Source organism: Balaenoptera ricei, chromosome 3, assembly GCF_028023285.1.
Source record: "Balaenoptera ricei isolate mBalRic1 chromosome 3, mBalRic1.hap2, whole genome shotgun sequence".
Classification (NCBI taxonomy): domain Eukaryota; kingdom Metazoa; phylum Chordata; class Mammalia; order Artiodactyla; family Balaenopteridae; genus Balaenoptera; species Balaenoptera ricei.
The window spans coordinates 69,455,143-69,475,994 of NC_082641.1; the positions used below are offsets into that span (position 1 = coordinate 69,455,143).

The 20,852-nt window shown below is 35.4% G+C and overlaps 1 long non-coding RNA gene across 1 annotated transcript in view; it reads right to left on the reverse strand.

Annotated features, from left to right (window-relative positions):
• Positions 1-20,852, reverse strand: part of LOC132363687 (uncharacterized) — a 220,980-nt gene that overhangs the window by 135,233 nt on the left and 64,895 nt on the right. The window contains exon 4 of the long non-coding RNA XR_009502639.1: positions 15,202-15,270. This is a non-coding gene — a long non-coding RNA (uncharacterized LOC132363687). The remainder of the gene's footprint in view (positions 1-15,201; positions 15,271-20,852) is intronic.

Here is a 20,852-nt window from a genome sequence, read left to right on the forward strand (position 1 = left end):
AGTAAACCAAAAAGGAGTCTAAGACAGGTGGATCTCATCAATGGAGGTGATACTTCAACCGAGACCTGAAGGATAAGAAGGACCTAAGCATGTGAGGAGTGGGAAAAAGTAGATGGGATAGCATGTGCAAAGGTCCTGGGTCAGGGACAGAGAGTCACATGTTCCAAGGATAGAAGGAAGATAGTGTTGCTAGAGATATTGAGCAAATGTAACACTGATGACAAAGCGGAAAAGCTAAGATAGAAAAGCTGAGATAGATCATAAAGGTACTACTTACTTTTAGTACTTAGTAAGGAAACTGAATTTTATTCTAAATGCATTGAGACATATTTGAAGGGTTTTAATTTAAAAAGTGAAAAAGATCACTTGTTCTGCTCTATTGCACATAATTTCTAGAGGGACAAGAGAAGAAGGCAGGGATGCAGACCATTTTCAGATATTTAACACTCATTCTAGTTTGATTCATTGTGTTATGATGTTGGAAGAGTGTTAAAGGAAGATAGAGAGTATATTCATTTATAGCAAATCAATTCACAGCCTTAAACTGATAAACACTTGCCCTGAAATTATGCCATTGTCTTCAGCAAAAGAAGATAGTTTAGGGACTATTTAATTACAATCTTAAAATGGGATTAAGGTCATAAAGTAGTAGGTTAAATTTTGAACAAAAAGAGTTCACAATGGCTTATTAACTCTTTTAAGATAGAAAAGACCACCCTGTGCTAATTGACTTCACTCTACAGATCTAACCTTAAATTACAGTAGAAACATTCATAGATGGTAAATGGTTTCTCTATTATCCTTGTGCGGTCAGGAAGTTTGTCTTAAACTATAAATCTCTCTCATACATTAACATGAGAAATGTTCAAAAATCCCACAAATAACTGGGATTTCCCAACAAACAAGTCCTTTCTCATCTATTTTCCAGAGTAAATGGCAGGTTCATTTCTAGTCTAGAACAAGGGAATGGAAATAAACTACTGATTTTTTTCCTAGGAGATTGAATGTCAGTTCACTCATTTTGAGCTTATTATCCTTTCTCCCTTAAGTGAAAAAAGGAAGAGAGAGAGAGAGAGAGAATTTTGCTCACCATAACTTATCCAGGATATCTTTTTTGTCCTTTAAAACATTTCATCAGTATTATCCATGCTACAGTTCCACAGAGAGGGAAATTTATTTTCCATAAAAAGTGACACATTAAACGTTCTAGTTTCTGGCTACAGCATTAATGAACAACTTAAGGACTTCTAAAATTGAATTAGCTGCCCCAATACTTTGAAATTATTCAGATTTTTTAGTCCAGGCTTTCAGAGCTTCCAAGTACCTGTATGAAAATGAAATCATGAAGACAATATTAAGAGATTGATTAAGAACCTTTCAACTGATGACAGGATCTACTGGTACAAATAACTAAATGAGATTAATACTATATTGATAATATTCCCTATAGTTTGATGCATACTATTATCTATTTTAGTCTCTAACACATCTGCTATGCTGTATTTATTTTTATTTTTAAATGAATATAAATAGCAGAAAGCCAACCTCCATGTAACACTAACACCTTTTCTGCAGTGATGAGTGAAAATTTGGTTCCATGAATATTAGCTTCACTTATCAAATGTCGGGGTGTGTGTGTGTGTGTGTGTGTGTGTTAGGTTAACAGTTCCAGAGTCTGAGTAATGCTAAAAAATTAGAGATATTTGAGACCTAACAAGCGTATCAATACTTGTACTGATTTGCCTTCTTCCCAGCAGGGGAAATATAAAAATTATTTAGTTCTAGTTTTGAATTAGGTATTATTAAGACTGGAGAATTATCGGACTTCCCCTGTGATGCAGTAGTTAAGAATCCACCTGCCAATGTAGGTGACACAGGTTCGATTCCTGGTCCAGGAAGATCCCACATGCTGCGGCGCAACAAAGCCTGTGCGCCACAACTACTGAGCCTGCACTCTAGAGCCCGCGAGCCACAAATACTGAGCCCAAGCGCCGCAACTACTGAAGCCCGCCCACCTAAAGCCCATGCTCCCCAACAAAGAGAAGCCCGCGCACCACAACGAAGAGTAGCCCCCACTCGCCACAACTAGAGAAAGCCTGCATGCAGCAACGAAGACCCAACGCAGCCAAAAATGAAAATGAAAATTTAAAAAATAATAATAAATAAAAAAGAAAGGTAATATAATTCTATTTAAAAAAAGAGACTGGAAAATTATCTAATGCTCTTGAGGGCACATCTTTGCTGCAATGAGACGGGTAAACCATGAAAATTCTGTTTAGCATTCCAAATACACACTGCATCAGGAAGGCTGAAGTCAAGCTTTTGAGACTATGCTGGCCTAATTAGCAACATAATTTCAAAAAAGAATTTCCCTTATGATTTCTGCTGTTAGAAACCAAATACCAAAGAAATTTTTTCATAAAGTGACATTTCCTCAGTCTTGTATTTCTCTTCTCTCTCCTACCTAAAGAATTGCATTTTCTTTCTAGCTTCATAGCTAAGTCTCTTTGATATAAATAATTCTACAAATGTCAGTGTTTCAATTTTTTTCTGAGAGTTATTACCAAATAATTACCCAAACAAGTAAACTGGTTTTAGATCCAATTCAAGACTACCAGGGGAAAAAAAACAAATTACATAGAGCCATGAATCAGGAGCCCAGTGCTCAAACAGGAAGCAGGTCATGAGGTTAGGGGATTCGAACAAGTATTTTATTCAGATAATGCATGGTTATAAACATTGGAACTCCAGTGAAGAAACAAAAGTCTGTGTATCTTTACTAGTGTCTATTAATAATTAATATTTAATGAATACTTTATACATGGAAGTCATAAGATCCAGCACATCACTCATATTGTTTCATTTAATCTTACAAGAACCCACTGAAATTCCTATTTTTAGTTTTGCCATTTGACAAATGAGAAAACATAGGTTTAGAGAGCTTTAAGGACTTGTTCAAGGTCATAGAGCTCACAAGTGTTGGAGCAGGGGTCTGAAATACGAGCTGTCCCATTCTAACTCACTCTTCCCTATTTTCTAAAATCATCTATCCAGCACATATTATGGATCTCATAATCTTGTGGGGTGACTGGTGTTATTTTCCTTCCATGATTGAGGATACTTAGGCTAAGAAAAACAAAAGAGGTAACATTTAAAATTGCAAACCAGGTAAGTGCAAGAGCCATATCTAAACTTTCAAGTTTAGCTTGAAGGACATGGAGCTCATGTCATTTAGGATTAAAATTGCAGAAGGGACTATACTCGCAACCTTAAAATTGTTTGTTTCAACTTTACTTGATTTTCCATAATTATAGTTTCTTGAGTTTTTTTTAGAATTTTAATATGGAAGATGAAGCAGATCTTGATTTACATGGACTCTTTTCCACATCCATACCTATGTTCCTTTATTGTAAACCAGAAGAAGCCAGAATTATTCCAGGAGAAGGAAAGGGTAGCCTATGAGGATAGTGATTTATTCTATACATAATGCAACCAGGAAAAGAAGAATCAAAAAACCTGTAGGTATCGCTACAGTTCTATCCTTTTCAGGAGGCTTCCTTCATGTAACACTGTCTAATTTCCCTTTGCCCTGATAATGGAGACAGGAGCCAAGGTGTAGAAGTAGACTCTTAGAGCACTGGCTATTGAAATGCTCAGAGAATAACAAGTTTCTGCATATTGCATCATGATAATTTGAAGGTGTGACCTTCCCAAGTGTCATCAATTGTTCTGACATCAAAGAAAATGTAGAACCATTTGTAAGTGTGGTACATTTGTAAATGCAAAGTTTACGCTTTGCTTCTAAACAGTGCTATCTATTGGCCTCAGTTTTAGGCTCACCTTATCCACACACTATTATGCCTGGCTGTAGCATGCACTGTAGATCGAATACTCATGTCTTTTGTAATTTTATTGAAATCAAGAAGTTGCAAACCTGAAGGCTACATTTACAAGTCATCAAACTTTCACCAAGCAGACTCTCTCCTACAACAATTGACACAAGGTACAGTCAGGTTCAAACTCTGCTGTTTCTGGTTTTCTACTGGCTTCAGTATCAGAAGTTCCAATGTCTGTACCCTGGTTTTATGAGTCATGGGGCTTTTTACTTTGCTGGCATGGATGGGGTTGAAACAGTATGGTCCTAGACCCAGCAATTTGGGCAGCTACTTCCTAATTCCGTTAAGATCTTGATCCTGGCAGAAATAACCACTTACTTATGCTAGGTCAGTACCTAGAGAGGCGATAGAGCACAATGGTTAGGAGCACAGACTTAGGAGCTACAATGCCTGGATTCAAATACAAGATCTGCCATTTACTAGTTGTTGAATAAGTCACTAGGTAAAAATACTTAGTGAGGATTAAACTAGTTAATATATGAGAAAATGTAGAATGATCTCTGCACCATGGTAAATAGTATACATCTGTTTTTTATTGCAATGCTCTTCTGGGAATAATTTTATAAGCTCAGCCTAGAGCCTGTACCTCCGGCCCTTTCAACAGTTGCATAAGCATCTGATTCCCTGTATTAAATCTCTTTTTGCTTAAACTGGATAAAGTAGTTTTTATTGTCTTCAGCTGAACCTTGACTGGTACACTAGCCATTCTATTTCCTCTTGAGAACTAGTTATTGAATTACAAAAATTCAAGAAATTAGAGAATGTGAGGCAGTTTACAAGCTGAAAGGATATTCTGCAATTTACTTATAAAGGCAGGTACAACATAAATGCAGGATTGGATCCACATCAGAGTAAATTATTTCTAAAAACATGTTTGCTAGAAGCTTTGATATATTTCCAGCCATGCTCTTTCAGGCACAATTCTTTAAATCCAGCTGTTTTCAATAATTCCCTCCTCTAACTCTGTTTCTTCTTGTTGCTAAATTGGCATAGGGCATAATCCATAAAATCTTACTGAAAAATCAGGTGAAATTTTCTGTATTAAGTTTATTTATTCTTAAAAGATTAGAGAGTTAAGAGGCTCCAAAAATCATTAGTGAACCCCAGACTCATATGCTTTGCTGCATAGTCCACATCTCCATTTGGATTAAAGAAGCATCTTAAACTTAAAAGGAACCTCCTTACTTAGTTTCAACATCTAGTAAATGATGCTGTCATTCACCCAGTTGCTAGGACTGAAAACCCACAAGTAATCCTTAGCTTCTCTCTTTCCCTCACATCCCAGATACAGCTCGTCTGACTTTTGGCCTAACTCTCAAAATATATCCTGAATCAAATCTTTTATCACCACACTCTCAGTGAAGCAAGCAGTCATGTTCAGTGTAGGAGACAGATATACTATGGTTTTCAAGAAGAAAGAATTTAATGAGTATAACATGTTCTTCCAAAAATGCCAAAATCTCATTTGGGGACTTTGAAATTTCTGACCCCTTTTACTTTCAGTGCTCTCTTCCCAGGTCTTGCATGGCTGGTTTCCCTCACTTCACTGTGAATAGTTTTCAAATGTCACCTTTTCTGGGAGGCATTGCCTGAAACCCCAGCCTAAAAGAGCACCCAAACTCTTGCTCTCAGCACTTTTGGACTCTTTCCCTTGCCTTATTTTTTTTTCAGAACATTTGACTTAGTATTTTATATTTATTAGTTCAATTGTTTATTTTGAATTTCCCTAACTAGAATAGTGCCATGTGGCTAAGAACTCGGTGGGGTTCATCACTTAATTTCCAGCATCTAGTAAAAATTCATAAAATATTTGGGAAAAGGCAGAATGTCCATATAATCTGCTCTTTGATAGTCTTAAGTGTTATTGTCTTATTCAAAAATATGAAAGTTTTAGCTTGAAAAAGCATCACAGCAAAAATCAGACCATTGGCCCAGACCATATGCGATATTCTTCATGGTTATTCTGTACATGCTATATAACAGTCAACACTGGGTTCAAGATGAATCAGAAAAGCTCAATACAGAATGTTAAAAGTGAAGCATTTATCATTTCTGAAAAATTTCTTAACACAGACTTACAGCAGTAGAGGATTATCCTAAAAGAAGGGCATCAATCATTACACTGGAGTTAAAGGAAGAAGTTTTGTAGAGAATTGCTCCACTATGTACTCTAGGTAAAGACTTGATATCTGTGTGCGTTGCCTTATGACTTCAAATTGTAATTAACTTAGCATTCTTTAGGATTACTACAATTATGAAATATTTGTATGGAGCTACCATGTTATGTGACAATCACCTAGCTAAACACTTAGGCCTTGATATTTTCCTTGTGTGTCATTTGTTTGACTCCCCAAAATAGCAATATAATCTTGAACATTGGGTTCCATCTTCTTTTTGGAATTCTTTAAACATTTATTTTCTGTTATTATTAACTAGTAAAATATTATTAACTACCAAAATGAGACTTTAAATTGTATACAAATATATAATTTTGAAGCCTGCTTGTAAATGCTGCATTTCTTAATTCTTTTAATAGCCCAAGAGATGTTTTTGTTTCCATTTTACAGATGAAGAAACAGGCTGAAAAGATCAGCTGTTTACACAGATACATAAGAGACAATACCATAGTATCTGATAACAGTTTTAATATTCTTTCCACTATAAAAAATCATAGACCTGAGCAGGGACACAAAAGATAGGGTCCCTATCCTGGGGGTAATAACATACCAGTTAGAGAAATAAGATACACTACAGAATTCAACTGGGTAATAATATAAATGGGAGAGAATTGGCAGCTACCATTTAGGCAGGCTTCCTCTGGCTGACACTGTGTTAGATGCTTGACACTAACCTCATTTAATCCTGAAAACAAAGACTAGAGGTAAGTGCTGTAATCCCCAATTTACAAGTGAGGAAACTGCCTCAGAGTGCAAATTCACACCTGTGGTTTAGTATTGGAGCCAGAGTTCAAATCCACATCTGCATGTTTCCAAAGCCTACACTCTAACATTGTGCTTTACTCCATAATAAAAAGAAACAACACACACACCTTTTCCTGGATTTCAGAGAATGAGGAGTATTGTCCTTGGATGGAGAATCCATGGAGTTTTAAACTGTTACCTGAGCAAAGAGTGGGATTGGGGAACCCAGAAAAACATTCTAAGTAGAATAAACAGTAAGAACTTGATAATGAGCATGGCACTTCTGGAGAAAGTGAGATTAGTCCAGAGTAGGAAATTTTTAAAGTTAAGGAGTAGGAAGAGAAGATGATAAAGTCAGATTATGGAGGTCTAGAAAAGCTGTACAGAGAAAATTTGACTTTTTTCTATAAAGAAGGGGAAACGGCTTCAATGACATTTGTGTTTAAAATTAGTCTAATGAAGGTTTGTGGGTGAAAAGAATAAGGAAAGACCAGGGGCAGAGACTAATCAGAATATTTACACCACAATGCAAGGGAGATTATATAAAAACCTGGACAACTGAGGAAACAATAAAATAGGATTAGATACCAAAGCCAGCAGGGTCAAGAAAAAGCTTTGTTTTGTGCTAGTGTGGTTCGGATGGCAAACAAGTAAATTAAGAAAAATAAGATTTTATTGAGTTGTTGAGAAAGAACAGAACTTCAAGCCTGACTAGTGGAATAGGTCTTTGTAAAGAGAACAAAGACTTTTTCCTCTTCCCTAATTTTTGGGCCAATGAACCCAATAATGACTCTTTGGGACAAAACCATAAGCAGATCCAAACCAACTTAATTCCTTGGGCCTAAATATGTGTATCTTATTTTCATCTCTGCCATTTATTCTCAATTTCATAAAGCTGGCACTTGTAGCCCCAGTTTCACCATTTGGTAAAATGAGTTTTCAGGATAAATCATCTCAAAGATTCTTCCTGCTATATACGAAATTCAAACAAACAGACAAAAACTGTCTCACTCTCGTGCCAGCTTAGTAGCCCAGGACAGCATGATTTATGCAGGTATACTCAGCACCTGAGTATACCTGCATAAATTTTTTTAATAAACTGTGTTTTTTCAATTTTTTTAATAAACTGTGTTTACCAGCTCAGCTTATATCACCACACCTGGGAAAGGTGAACAGTAAAGAATTAGATAAAAAGAAAGAAAAGATGAAACATGATATGTATATGAAAGATTTTTGTTGAGAAGGAGTTATGTCTAGATACTTTGAGTGTAAGAGAATTTTGCCAGCCTCCTTGATTTTTAAGGTTTGCTGGTATCATTTGAAAAGACAGAGATCTATTTTACAGAGAGTAACTAGGCTTCACCTTTTGTTCCAATTTACATTGATAAGTAATAGCAATGCTATTTTAAGAGTGAATCTGAGCCTATCTCCCACATAGAGTGAAAGAATAGCATGATTGATTAGTAATGTCTGTCAGGTATATGGGTGAGAAATTAATGTCAGTACTCTATATATTCTGATCTCTGAGCAATATTTATCCATTCTGATTAAAAATTATTTTTAAACCCTACCTATCTTAATCCAGGGAGTCAATTTTTTTTTTTTTATTTCCTAGTTTATTGTTGAGTTTCTGAGTTCTATTATATCTAGGTTTTTTTCTTCTTCATTTTTATAACCATATTTGCCATCCTACATAGTAATACTTTCTCAAGGATGGAAAACATTGTTAATAAAAAGGAATTTAATCCTGAAAGCAATTGCAATCTTTAAAGCCAAATAGTGTTTCTGATTATTTGTTAACTTTATTTACATATTCTAAAGTATTTTCCATTAACATGGAAAACAATTGAATTTTTCAATTAGCATTATTTCTTTACAGTCTTTTAACGTTATTATCTTTAATGTGTTACTCTTTCTAAGATTCATCTACCTATAATAAGTTACAGTAATATAGAGAGTTCTGGTATTAACATAGTAAAAATCTAGATATATTAAGTATGTCCAGCAGTAAGGAACATTCTTAGTTTAATTTTAGTTTAATTTTTAGCATCCCAGGAATCTGCATCTTTAGGCTGAACACAGAATAGAAAATTTATTGCATAAAACACAATCTAACTGGGTATTCAGTGTGAATAACTTCATTAAGACTTCAGGATTAAGACATTATTTTCAAGCAGGGTCAGAAGGGTAAATTAGGTAACGAAGAAAGTGATTAACTGGAAATAGTCTTCTTAATTTACTTTAATCATAATTATTGGTAACAAAACCAAACAATCAACAGTATTAATTTCTCATAATAAATTGGGTTGGGAAAGAAAGCTTATTAGGAGGTCAGGAATGTAAAGAGTGACCACTTTTAAGTAATTATTCAACAACTATTTATTCATTACTAACTATATGCATGGTACTGTGGAGAATACAAATATTGATAAAACACACTACCTATCCTCAAGGGACTTAAAGTTGTAGCAGAGGCTATAAAATTTGAAAATGAATGCTGTTTATAACTTTCTACTTAGGTGAATAGTGCCAAAATTTGGTACAGCTATAGGAGTTCTGAGAGTAGTCACAAAATTCTTCATGAAGAAGTTGCTCTTGAAAAAGTCCTGGAAGCATGGATAGAATTTAGTTGTGGAAAAATGAGGGAAAAGTACCTCCAGATAGAAATATGATTATTTACAAGGTGCATAAGCAGGAAAATGTGAGAAAGATCAAGAGGTTAATTTGGCTGGAGCCTATAGTTAATGAGAGAGTGTGGCAAAACGTAATTCAAGAAAGATGGCCTTAATGCAGATTGTGATGGACATTTTATACAAGTAAATTTCATCTTATTTAAGAGGCAGTAGGGAGACAGTAAAAGATTTTCAGTAATAGAGTCTCAGTGATCATAATTTTGCTTGAAGGTAATGCCACAGTTAGGAGGCAGAAATACAAGAAGTAGAGACTTCTATTGAGAAGCTATTATAAGAGTTTGAAGGAGAGAAAATGAGGGCTTGAGTTAGGAAAATTACATGTGAAAACTGAAGAGAATATACTTCTCACTATGTGTCAATATCAATAACAAAAATTAATTGTCTAGCACTCTTTAGTAGGCAGAACTAGAATATGGCCCCCAAGATTCCTGCCCTCTGGTGTACAAGCTCTGTATAGTCCCAAGGGCTTGAGCATATGATGGGATAGTCACTCCTGTGACTAGATAATAATATGGCACAGCTGACTGTAAAAATGAGAGATTATCTTTGGTGGAGCTGACCTCCAGGTGCTCTTTTAAGGTCTTGAACCCTTGAAAGAGACTGTGCTATTTCTGAAGAAAGATTCAAATATGAGAGCTTTGATTCCACAGAGATTCACCATTGCTGGGTCTGAAGATTGAGAGAGCCATGTAGCAATGAATGTGGATGGCTGTAAGATCTATAGCCAGAGGAAATGTCCTACAACTACAGTTCTACAGTCACAAGGAACTGAATTGTACCATCAACTTGAATGAGCTTGGAAACTGATTTTCACCTGGAGTCTCTAGAAAGGAGCACAGCCAAAACCTTGATTTCAATCTAAGTAGAGAAGTTAGCCACACCATGCTGAATTTCTGACACAATAAATAATTGTTTGTTTAAGCCACTAAATGTATAATACATTTTAATGCATTAGAAAACTAGAACATGCTCAGGAATAATGAAAGTGTCTCATAATGTGAACTAGAAAACGTTTTATATTGAAGGAAGCAACAAAAAATAAATCTCAGGATAAAGGTGGAATAATCTTGACCTAGACAATGTGGAAATCATCACCTCTTTATAATGCACTATAAAATAAGAATTTATCTGTCTGCTTTAATACTTTATCCTCCTTTCCTTACAAACAAAGACAAAGAAACAAAAAAAAACTTTTATTTTTTAACTTCATGTAATTGTTCTTATGGGAATCATTGGGACTTGTAGATTTACAGTCAACCCCAAACAAAATTGTGAAGTATGCTATATTGTCTTTTGTATATTCCCTTCATTTTTATTTAAATTATGGTCCCTAGAGTCACTGAGGGCAGTGACTCAACAGGCTTGAGCATCACCATAATACAGCACCTGTGACAGGGTCCTAGGACCTGAATCTCTTCCTCAGTGTTCCCATAGCTGATTTGGCTTGTGCTTTGCTGTTTCCAGTTTCACAGCTCTCTCCGGTTATCATACCTAATCTATGCTAAAACATGAATATGTTAGTCTTCAAAAAAACATACTTGCAATTAGTAAGAGCTTTTGAAAAGAATTATTTTGACTATGGAGATAATTTTTATAGTAGACACCAAAATTACTGATTGGACAGTAGGAAAAAAACCCTGAGAGAATATGGATTATTTGACATCTTTGTCTCTGAACTTATTCACATTGTCATTGAATGGAATCAATCCTTCATAGCTATCCCATTTGTCAATAGGTATCTTCAGTAATGTATTTCTTCTACAGTATATGAAATAACTGAACAGTAAATAGGACCTATTGATGCCTGATTGAAAATTTTTTTTTACTTAATGGTGGCATAATTGTTGCATATGATAAACCAACTGACTCTTTAAGACTATTTAAACATTAAAATATATTACAAATTATAGAATATTACCAATGTAGTATAAAACATAGTTTCTATTCCTAGAAGAACAACAATCTAGTTAGGAAACCAGAAAAAAAGTATAGAAATGCCTATTAAACACCAATGACAATCATTAATATACATAACCAGTAATTGTTGGTTAGGAATACATTCTACTCCTGTATAGTTTTGTGTCTACCAGGTAGTCAGACACAGTGTATTAGTTTTTTAGGACTTCCATAACAAAACACTACAACCAAATGGCTTAAACAACAGAAATTTATTGTTTCAAGTTCTGGAGTCTGGAAGTCCAAATCAATGTGTTTACAAAAGTGGTCTCTTTTGAAGGCTGTGAGGGAGAATCCGTTCCAAGTCTCTCCTAGCTCTGGTGGTTTGCTAGCAATCTTTGGCCTTTCTTGTATTCTAAGGCATCACCCTGATCTCTGCTTTTGTCTTCATATGGTGTTCTGTTTGTATCATTGTTGTGTTACAACTGCTATGATAAATTCATGTTAACACACTAAAATATGTTATCAGTTCTATAGAAAGATTTCAGAAGAAGTTTGACATCTAGTAAAGTATTGACTATGAGTGTGGATCATAGGAGAGAGAGCAAAGAAGCTACTTTAAAGAAAACCAGTATTTCAGAAATGGGTGGCAGAAGATGATTCTGTGAGGAGAATGAGATCTAGAATAACAGGAGGGGAACCAGGTTAGATAGATAATGGCACCAGTGCCAAGGTAGAATTTTGGGTTTTCAAATGTCACAGAGTGCCCTAGTGAGAAACAGATGAAAAATCACCAATTACATAGAGTAAGATGCCTTCACCAAGAATGGCATCAGTAGTGAAAATGGTTTGTTAGGTCGATAAATATTAAGTAGTAAATAGAGGGTGAAATCTGAGTGTTTTCAGCCAGGACTTTGAGAATTTGGGTTGTGAAGAGGCAATAGACCTGCAGCTATTGGGGCCAAAATTTGAATAGAGGTACTCATACCTCTATTTGCACATATTCTAAAAAGGCTGGGAAATTTACAAGTTTAATAAAATAGTGCTTCCTCAAGTACTTTCTTTGTGAAACATAATCACAAGCTCACCAACTTTATCTGTGATAACATCAACTGTAGGCCATAAGGGACCTAACTCTTACCTAATTGAACACTAAGCAATTATTGCCAGCCTGTCCAATCCCTCAGGAAAGGAGAATGTCAACATCTACTTCCATAGCAGTCTTTCAAAAATAATTCTAAAATTAATACATTTCTTAAATATAATTGTTACTTGCCTGCTTAAATTATTTCAAACACATTAGTATTGTATTTTCTGACATACTGTACTATACACACTGCTTACTTCTCTATATGCACCTCCCTCAGTATTTCCCCTTCCACTCTACCCTCTCATTTTGTTGCTATTACTTATTGTTGTTGCTGTTCTATTTCACTACGATGAACTAAATGCATGTGTTGTATTCTCTATTCGGTGCTTTGTATGCCTGAAATGTTCTTGTCAATCTACTGAAGCTTCCCTCACCTACCCAAACTCTCTTCTGAATAGTTCATTACTAGCTCTTCTTATCCATTATTATACCTTACACATACATATTATGATGTGTTTATCATATTTTATAGCAAGTATTTTCACATCCATTTTACCCTCTAGACTGTGAGCTCCTTAAAAATGGATTCCACATTTTATGTACCACTTCTACCTAAAATAAGTCTGGAATACAGCCAACAATTGCTTTTGAAATGAAGTAATGAATTAATGCATGTGTAGAACTATATATTATTTTAGTAATAAGTTTAGTTAAACTTCCTGGTCCAGTGTTTTTCTAGATAAGCATATTCTTCATACCAAAACTGTAGCTAAAGATTGCTATCATATAAATGGCATTTAGTGCACTGAAATTTGGAGCCATATTTTTCTATTATTCTAGATTTGATAACAAAATCCCTAAAATAACTTATTTATATTCAGTTAATGTTATCCTATCAAATAAAAGAGATCTAACTTTTCAAGACCATCCAAGCCAGAATAGTTTGATAACATAACAAAGGTTATATTTTCAATGAAATGATCTAGCTCCAGTTGATTAAATATAGGTTGTTACTTTCCAGTTCAAATAAATAAGAAAATTCCTATGAACCTAGAATGTGTTCCCAATTGTGCTCTTGGAAATCTGATCATAGGATTTAGCAAATCCCTGAATTAGAGCTCTCTCTTTTGACATGGCCCCTCAATTTCCTAAGAGCTAGAGTGATGGCATGTAATTATTCTGCTTGTGCTGCTCAGATAACAAATGTATGCAATCATCAATTAGGAATTAGCACACGTATGGTTTCAATTATATTGATTTATCACCAGCAACTTTTTAATACAGAATTTAGTTACAGTCTATCATGCCTTGATAATTAAAATGCACTTTGGTTGATTGTTCCTTACTGACTTGTGGTAAAACAAGTAAAGTTATAAAAGCTTCTTGAATTGTCTGCTTATTTATTTCAGCTAATCATGAGTCAGAGTTTCCCTGTACCTAAAGCATTGTAAAACTCAAATAAGTATTATCATTCTCATTACCACCTCCAGCTCTCTATATATCATTCCTCCACTACAGCATAATTATGAGCAATATCTTCCTAAACTACACCATAGACAGGAAAACATAACTCTTAATTTTGTTTTTGTTTTTTTTTTAAGATAAGAAGCACAGCCTGGGAAAAATTTGGAGACCTTCAAAGTCAGTCATCAGAGGACCAGTATTCTGTTTTTGCACCTGCTTCCTTCTCTTTGATAATATACACCCGCCTAAGCACCCAAGTTAGAACATCTACAGAGTCATTCTGCTTTCTAATCCTTTACCACTAGCAAAAGTGAGAAATGGTTTGAGTTCACTCAGTATGTCTGCTGATTTATTAAATATACTTAAGTGTGAACGGGCTTCATTGTATTATCAATCCTAGTTATCTGCATGGTATGCCTAGGTATAAAAGTACTACAAGATGAACACTTTCTCTCCTTCAAAGAACCAAGTAATTAGTAAATTTTTTCTTGTTGTCCTTGAAATATTATGACCACTTCTATGACTTGTTTGAAGTTTAAACCTAATTTATTTATTTTAGAGGAGCATTTTGATAGTAAAAGTAATGATTCTGGAAATGACCTAGCTGCAGCTACCATGGTATTATTTCTAGAAATTGTTGCGAGGTGGAAAATGCATATACAGTCACCCACATGCATGTCTACAGTTTCTAGACCCCTATAACTAAATCTACTCTAATCACCAACATTTCTATTTAATTAGTGACATCACTCTTTAGAACCCTCAACTTTCCTTCAACAGCCTTCTTTCCCCTGGTGTAAAACGTTATCTTTGTTCTCCCATAACTTTGTGCAAACTGGGTCCAGTACCTAGACCACAGTCAGAATCTCTGGATTGCCATAATCCTGGCTCTGCCCAGCCAGGAAAGCTGGTTATCCAAGCATCAGATCCACAGAGACTCTAGCTCTCCAGACCTGGGATAGCTAAAGATAAGGGAACTAGGCTGAGGCAAGGATAATACCATCAGTTACAAATTATTGAGCAATAACTATGTGTCAGAGCCTGGGATAAATTCTTTACATCTGTTGGCTATGTAATTCACACATCACCACTTCCAAGTAGGTCTCAGCTTTATCACATTTTAAAGAAACAGGTTCAGGAGCTTACATATACTGTTCAATTTCACCCAACTAGAAAGTAATCAGAGATTAAACTCAAAGCCATATTTGCCCTACCCCATAGCCATTTTTTTAAAAAATTACCTTTTATTTACTTCTTAGGTGGGGGAAGATTGTGTAGAAGGGAAAACAGATCTCAATCCTGGTGTGTGGCTGCAGAGACAGGAAGAGAAGAGACAATTGTAATAATAAAACTCTAACAGTGGAAGAGTCAGATTCAGACCTTGGTGGTGGGGAGAGTAGCTGTGGTGTTAGAATGTATACGTATGACCACAGACATACCGGAGACACCGTGGGTTCAGTTCTAGACCACCACAGTAAAGGGAATATATTCAACTTAAAGGCACCAGCTGCATTAGCCCCTAACAAGAGAGTCAGCCTGTCTCTGAAGCTTTGAAGCCAGGCATTGACTTCTCCTTTCTAGGTATCAAAGAAGATGACATCTTCTTCCAATAAAAGGCTGTTTTGTCGATATTGAAAATCTATTGTTTAGTGCAGCCACCTTCATTATCTTAGCTAGATCTTCTGGATAATTTGCTGTGGCTTTTACATCAGCACTTGCTGCTTCACCTTGCATTTTGGTGTTATGGAGATGGTTTCTTTCCTTCAGCCTCATGAATCAACTTCTGCTAGCTTCAACATTTTCTGAAGCTTCTCCATCTCTTTCAGCCTTGACAGAATTGAAGAGAATTAGGGAGTTAGGGCATTGCTCTGAATTAGGCTTTGGTTTAAGGGAATGTTGTGATTGGTTAGATCTTCTATCCAGACCATTAAACTTTCTCCATGTCAAAAATAAGGCTGTCTTGCTTTCTTATAATTTATGTGTCCACTGGAGTTACACTTTTAATTTCCTTCAAGAACTTTTCCTTTGCATCCACAACCTGGTTTGGCACAAGAGGCCTACCTTTCAGCCTATCTCAGCTTTGGACATGCATTCCTCGCTAAGTTTAATCATTTCTAACTTTTGATTTAAAGTGAGAGAACAGCGATTCTTCCTCTCACTTGAATGCTTAGAAGCCATTGTACAGTTATTAATTGCCGTAATTTCAATATTGTTGTGTCTCAGAGAATAGGGAGGTCTGAGGAGAGGGAAAAAGATGGGAATAGCTGATTGGTGGAGCAGTCAGAATACACACGACATTTATTAAGTTTGCTGTCTTATATTGGTGCAGTTCATTGTGCCCTAAAACAATTACAATAGTAATATCAAAGATCACTGATCACAGATCACCATAACAAGTATAATAATACTGAAAAGTGTGAAATATTGAGAGAATTACCAAAATGTGACACAGAGGCACAAAATGAGCAAATCTTGTTGGAAAACTGGTGCTAACAAACTTCTTTAATGCAGGGTTGCCACAAATCTTCAATTTGTTTAAAAAAACCACACACACACAGTATCTGCAAAGCTCAATAAAGCTAGGTACACTAAAATGAGGTATTCCTATAATGAGGTTTAAGTTTTACATGGTATCAGATAAAATTGTCAGCACTACCAGTCATGAAAATACTGAAGAAGCTACAAAGTAAAGAGAAGAGGTATAGAATTTTAGATTAGCTGTGTAAAATTATAATCATCTGTTGTCCATTCAGGCTTAATTACCATGTAGCACAACAGCAATTATGCATATCATTAAATAGATGCTAGATTAATTGTGTACATTTATATTGATGAAAGCAGTAAAACACGGTTTGCAGTATGTTCAGTCTTTATAGTTTGTGGCTCATGTAACATAATAATTTACTCAGAGTTAAAAAATATTAGTAGGTGTGTCGATTATGAAGCTTTATAATATTGTGTTGGCTGATCAATTTTATAATCTTATATAAACAGTGGAAATGCAGCTGTTAATCTGGTCATATGTTACATACTCTGATAAAATATTTCACAGAAAGAATCTTCCTCAATAGCAGAATTGTTGTCTGGCAATTATCTTTGGTCTGTTTTTTTTAAATTTATTTTTGGCTGCATTGGGTCTTTGTTGCTGCACACGGGCTTTCTCTAGTTGTGTCGAGCAGGGTCTACTCTTTGTTGCGGTGTGCGGGCTTCTTATTGCAGTGGTTTCTCTTGCTGTGGAGCACGGGCTCTAGGTGTGAGGTCTTCATTGGTTCTGGCACATGGGCTCAGTAGTTGTGGCTCGTGGGCTCTAGAGCACAGGTTCAGTAGTTCTGGAACAAGGGTTTAGTTGCTCTACGGCATGTGGGATCTTCCCAGACCAGGGATCAAACCCATGTCCCCTACAATGGCAGGCGGATTCTTAACCACTGCGCTGCCAGGGAAGTTTCTGGCAATTATCTTTGAATGTCAGCTTTTAACATGACTAACATTTTCTGATACCACCAAAAATATTGAATTCATTTTATCTAGGTAAAAAGCCTAGAAAAATAAAACTAAGCTAAGTTTGGCTAATACTATCTGCAAGGTGGGTATCATTTTTGCTAAATATACTTCTGAATTTAAAAATTCTTGTTTTGGCAAAAGCAAGAAGAACTACAATCCTGCAGCTTCAGGAAAAAAACCACATTCACAGAAAGATAGACATGATGAAAAGGCAGAGGGCTATGTCCCAGATGAAGGAACAAGATAAAACCCCAGAAAAACAACTAAATGAAGTGGAGATAGGCAACCTTCCAGAAAAATAATTCAGAATAATGATAGTGAAGATGATCCAGGACTTCGGAAAAAGAATGGAGGCAAAGTTCAAGAAAATGCAAGAAGTGTTCAGCAAAGACCTACAATCATTAAAGAACAAACAAACAGAGATGAACAATACAATAACTGAAATGAAAACTACACTAGAAGGAATCAATAGCAGAATAACTGAGGCAGAAGAACGGATAAGAGACCTGGAAGACAGAATGGCAGAATTCATTGTTGCAGAATAGAATAAAGAAAAAAGAATGAAAAGAAATGAAGACAGCCTAAGAGACCTCTGGGACAACATTAAACACGACAACATTCGCATTATAGGTGTCCCAGAAGAAGAGAGAGAGAAAGGACTGAGAAAATATTTGAAGAGATTATAGTCGAAAACTTCCCTAACATGGGAAAGGAAATAACCACCCAAGTCCAAGAAGCACAGAGAGTCCCATACAGGATAAACCCAGGGAGATACACGCCAAGACACATAGTAATCAAATTGGCAAAAATTAAAGACAAAGAAAAATTATTGAAAGCAGCACGGGAAAAATGACAAATAACATACAAGGGAACTCCAATAAGGTTAATGCTGATTTCTCAGCAGAAACTCTACAAGCCAGAAGGGAGTGGCATGACATATTTAAAGTGATGAAAGGGAAGAACCTACAACCAAGATTACTCTACCCGGCAAGGATCTCATTCACATTAGATAGAGAAATCAAAAGTTTTACAGACAAGCAAAAGCTAAGTGAATTCAGCACCACCAAACCAGCTCTACAACAAATGCTAAAGGAACTTCTCTAAGTGGGAAACACAAGAGAAGAAAAGGACCTACAAAAACAAACCCAAAACAATTAAGAAAATGTTAATAGGAACATACATATCAATAATTACCTTACATGTGAATGGATAAAATGCTCCAACCAAAAGACTTAGGCTTGCTGAATGGATACAAAAACAAGACCCATATATATGCTGTCTACAAGAGACCCACTTCAGACCTAGGGACACATATAGACTAAAAGTGAAGGGATGAAAAAAGATATTCCATGCAAATGCAAATCAAAAGAAAGCTGGAGTAGCAATACTCATATCACTTAAAATAGATTTTAAAATAAAGAATGTTACAAGAGACAAGGAAGGACACTACATAATGATCAAGGGATCAATCCAAGAAGAAGATATAACAATTATAAATATATATGCACCCAACATAGGAGCACCTCAATACATAAGGCAACTGCTAACAGCTATAAAAGAGGAAATCGACAGTAACAAAAGAATAGTGGGGGACTTTAACACCTCACTTACACCAATGGACAGATCATCCAAAATGAAAATAAAAAAGGAAACAGAAGCTTTAAATGACACAATAGACCAGATAGATTTAATTGATATTTATAGGACATTCCATCCCAAAACAGCAGATTACACTTTCTTCTCAAGTGTGCACGGAACATTCTCCGGGATAGATCACATCTTGGGTCACAAATCAAGCCTCAGTAAATTTAAGAAAATTGAAATCATCTTTTCTGGCCACAACGCTATGAGTTTAGAAATCAATTACAGGGAAAAAAATGTAAAAACACAAACACATGGAGACTAAACAATACATTACTAAATAACCAAGAGATCACTGAAGAAATCAAAGAGGAAATCAAAAAATACCTAGAAACAAATGACAATGAAAACAGGATGATCCAAAACCTATGGGATGCAGCAAAAGCAGTTCTAAGAGGGAAGTTTATAGCAATACAATCTTACCTCAAGAAACAAGAAACATCTCAAATAAACAACTTAACCTTACACCTAAAGCAATTAGAGAAAGAAGAACAAAAAAACTCCCAAAGTTAGCAGAAGGAAAGAAATCATAAAGATCAGATCAGAAATAAATGAAAAAGAAATGAAGGAAACAATAACAAACATCAATAAAACTAAAGGCTGGTTCTTTGAGAAGATAAAGAAAATTGATAAACCATTAGCCATACTCATCAAGAAAAAAGGGGAGAAGATTCAAATCAATAAAATTAGAAATGAAAAAGGAGAAGTTACAACAGACACCACAGAAATACAAAGCATCCTAAGAGACTATTACAAGCAACTCTATGCCAATAAAATGGACAACCTGGAAGAAATGGACACATTCTTAGAAAGGTATAACCTTCCAAGACTGAACCAGGAAGAAACAGAAAATATGAACAGACCAATAACAAGTAATGAAATTGAAACTGTGATTAAAAATCTTCCAACAAACAAAAGTCCAGGACCAGATGGCTTCACAGGTGAATTCTATCAAACATTTAGAGAAGAACTAACACCCATCCTTCTCAAACTCTTCCAAAAAATTTCAGAGGAAGGAACACTCCCAAACTCATTCTATGAGGCCACTATCACCCTGATACCAAAACCAGATAAAGATACTACAAAAAAAGAAAATTACAGACCAATATCACTGGTGAATATAGATGCAAAAATCCTCAACCAAATACTAGCAAACAGGATCCAACAACACATTAAAAGGATCATACACCATGATCAAGTGGGATTTATCCTAGGGATGCAAGGATTCTTCAATATATGCAAATCAATCAATGTGATAAACCATATTAACGAATTGAAGGAGAAAAACCATATGATCATCTCAATAGATGCAGAAAAAGCTTTTGACAAAATCAACACCTATTTATGATAAAAAAACTCCAGAATGTGGGCATAGACGGAACCTATCTCAACATAATAAAGGCCATATATGACAAACCCACAGCAAAAATCATTCTCAGTGATGAAAAACTGAAAGTATTTCCTCTAAGATCAGGAACAAGACAAGGATGTCCACTCTCACCACTATTATTCAACATAGTTTTGGAAGTCCTAGTCACAGCAATCAGAGAAGAAAAAGAAATAAAAAAATAAAAATTGGAAAAGAAGAAGCAAAACTGTGGCTGTTTGCTGATGACATGATACTACATATAGAGAATCCTAAAGATACCACCAGAATTCTACTAGACCTAATCAATGAATTTGGTAAAGTAGCAGGATACAAAGTTAATGCACAGAAATCTCTTGCATTCCTATACACTAATGATGAAAA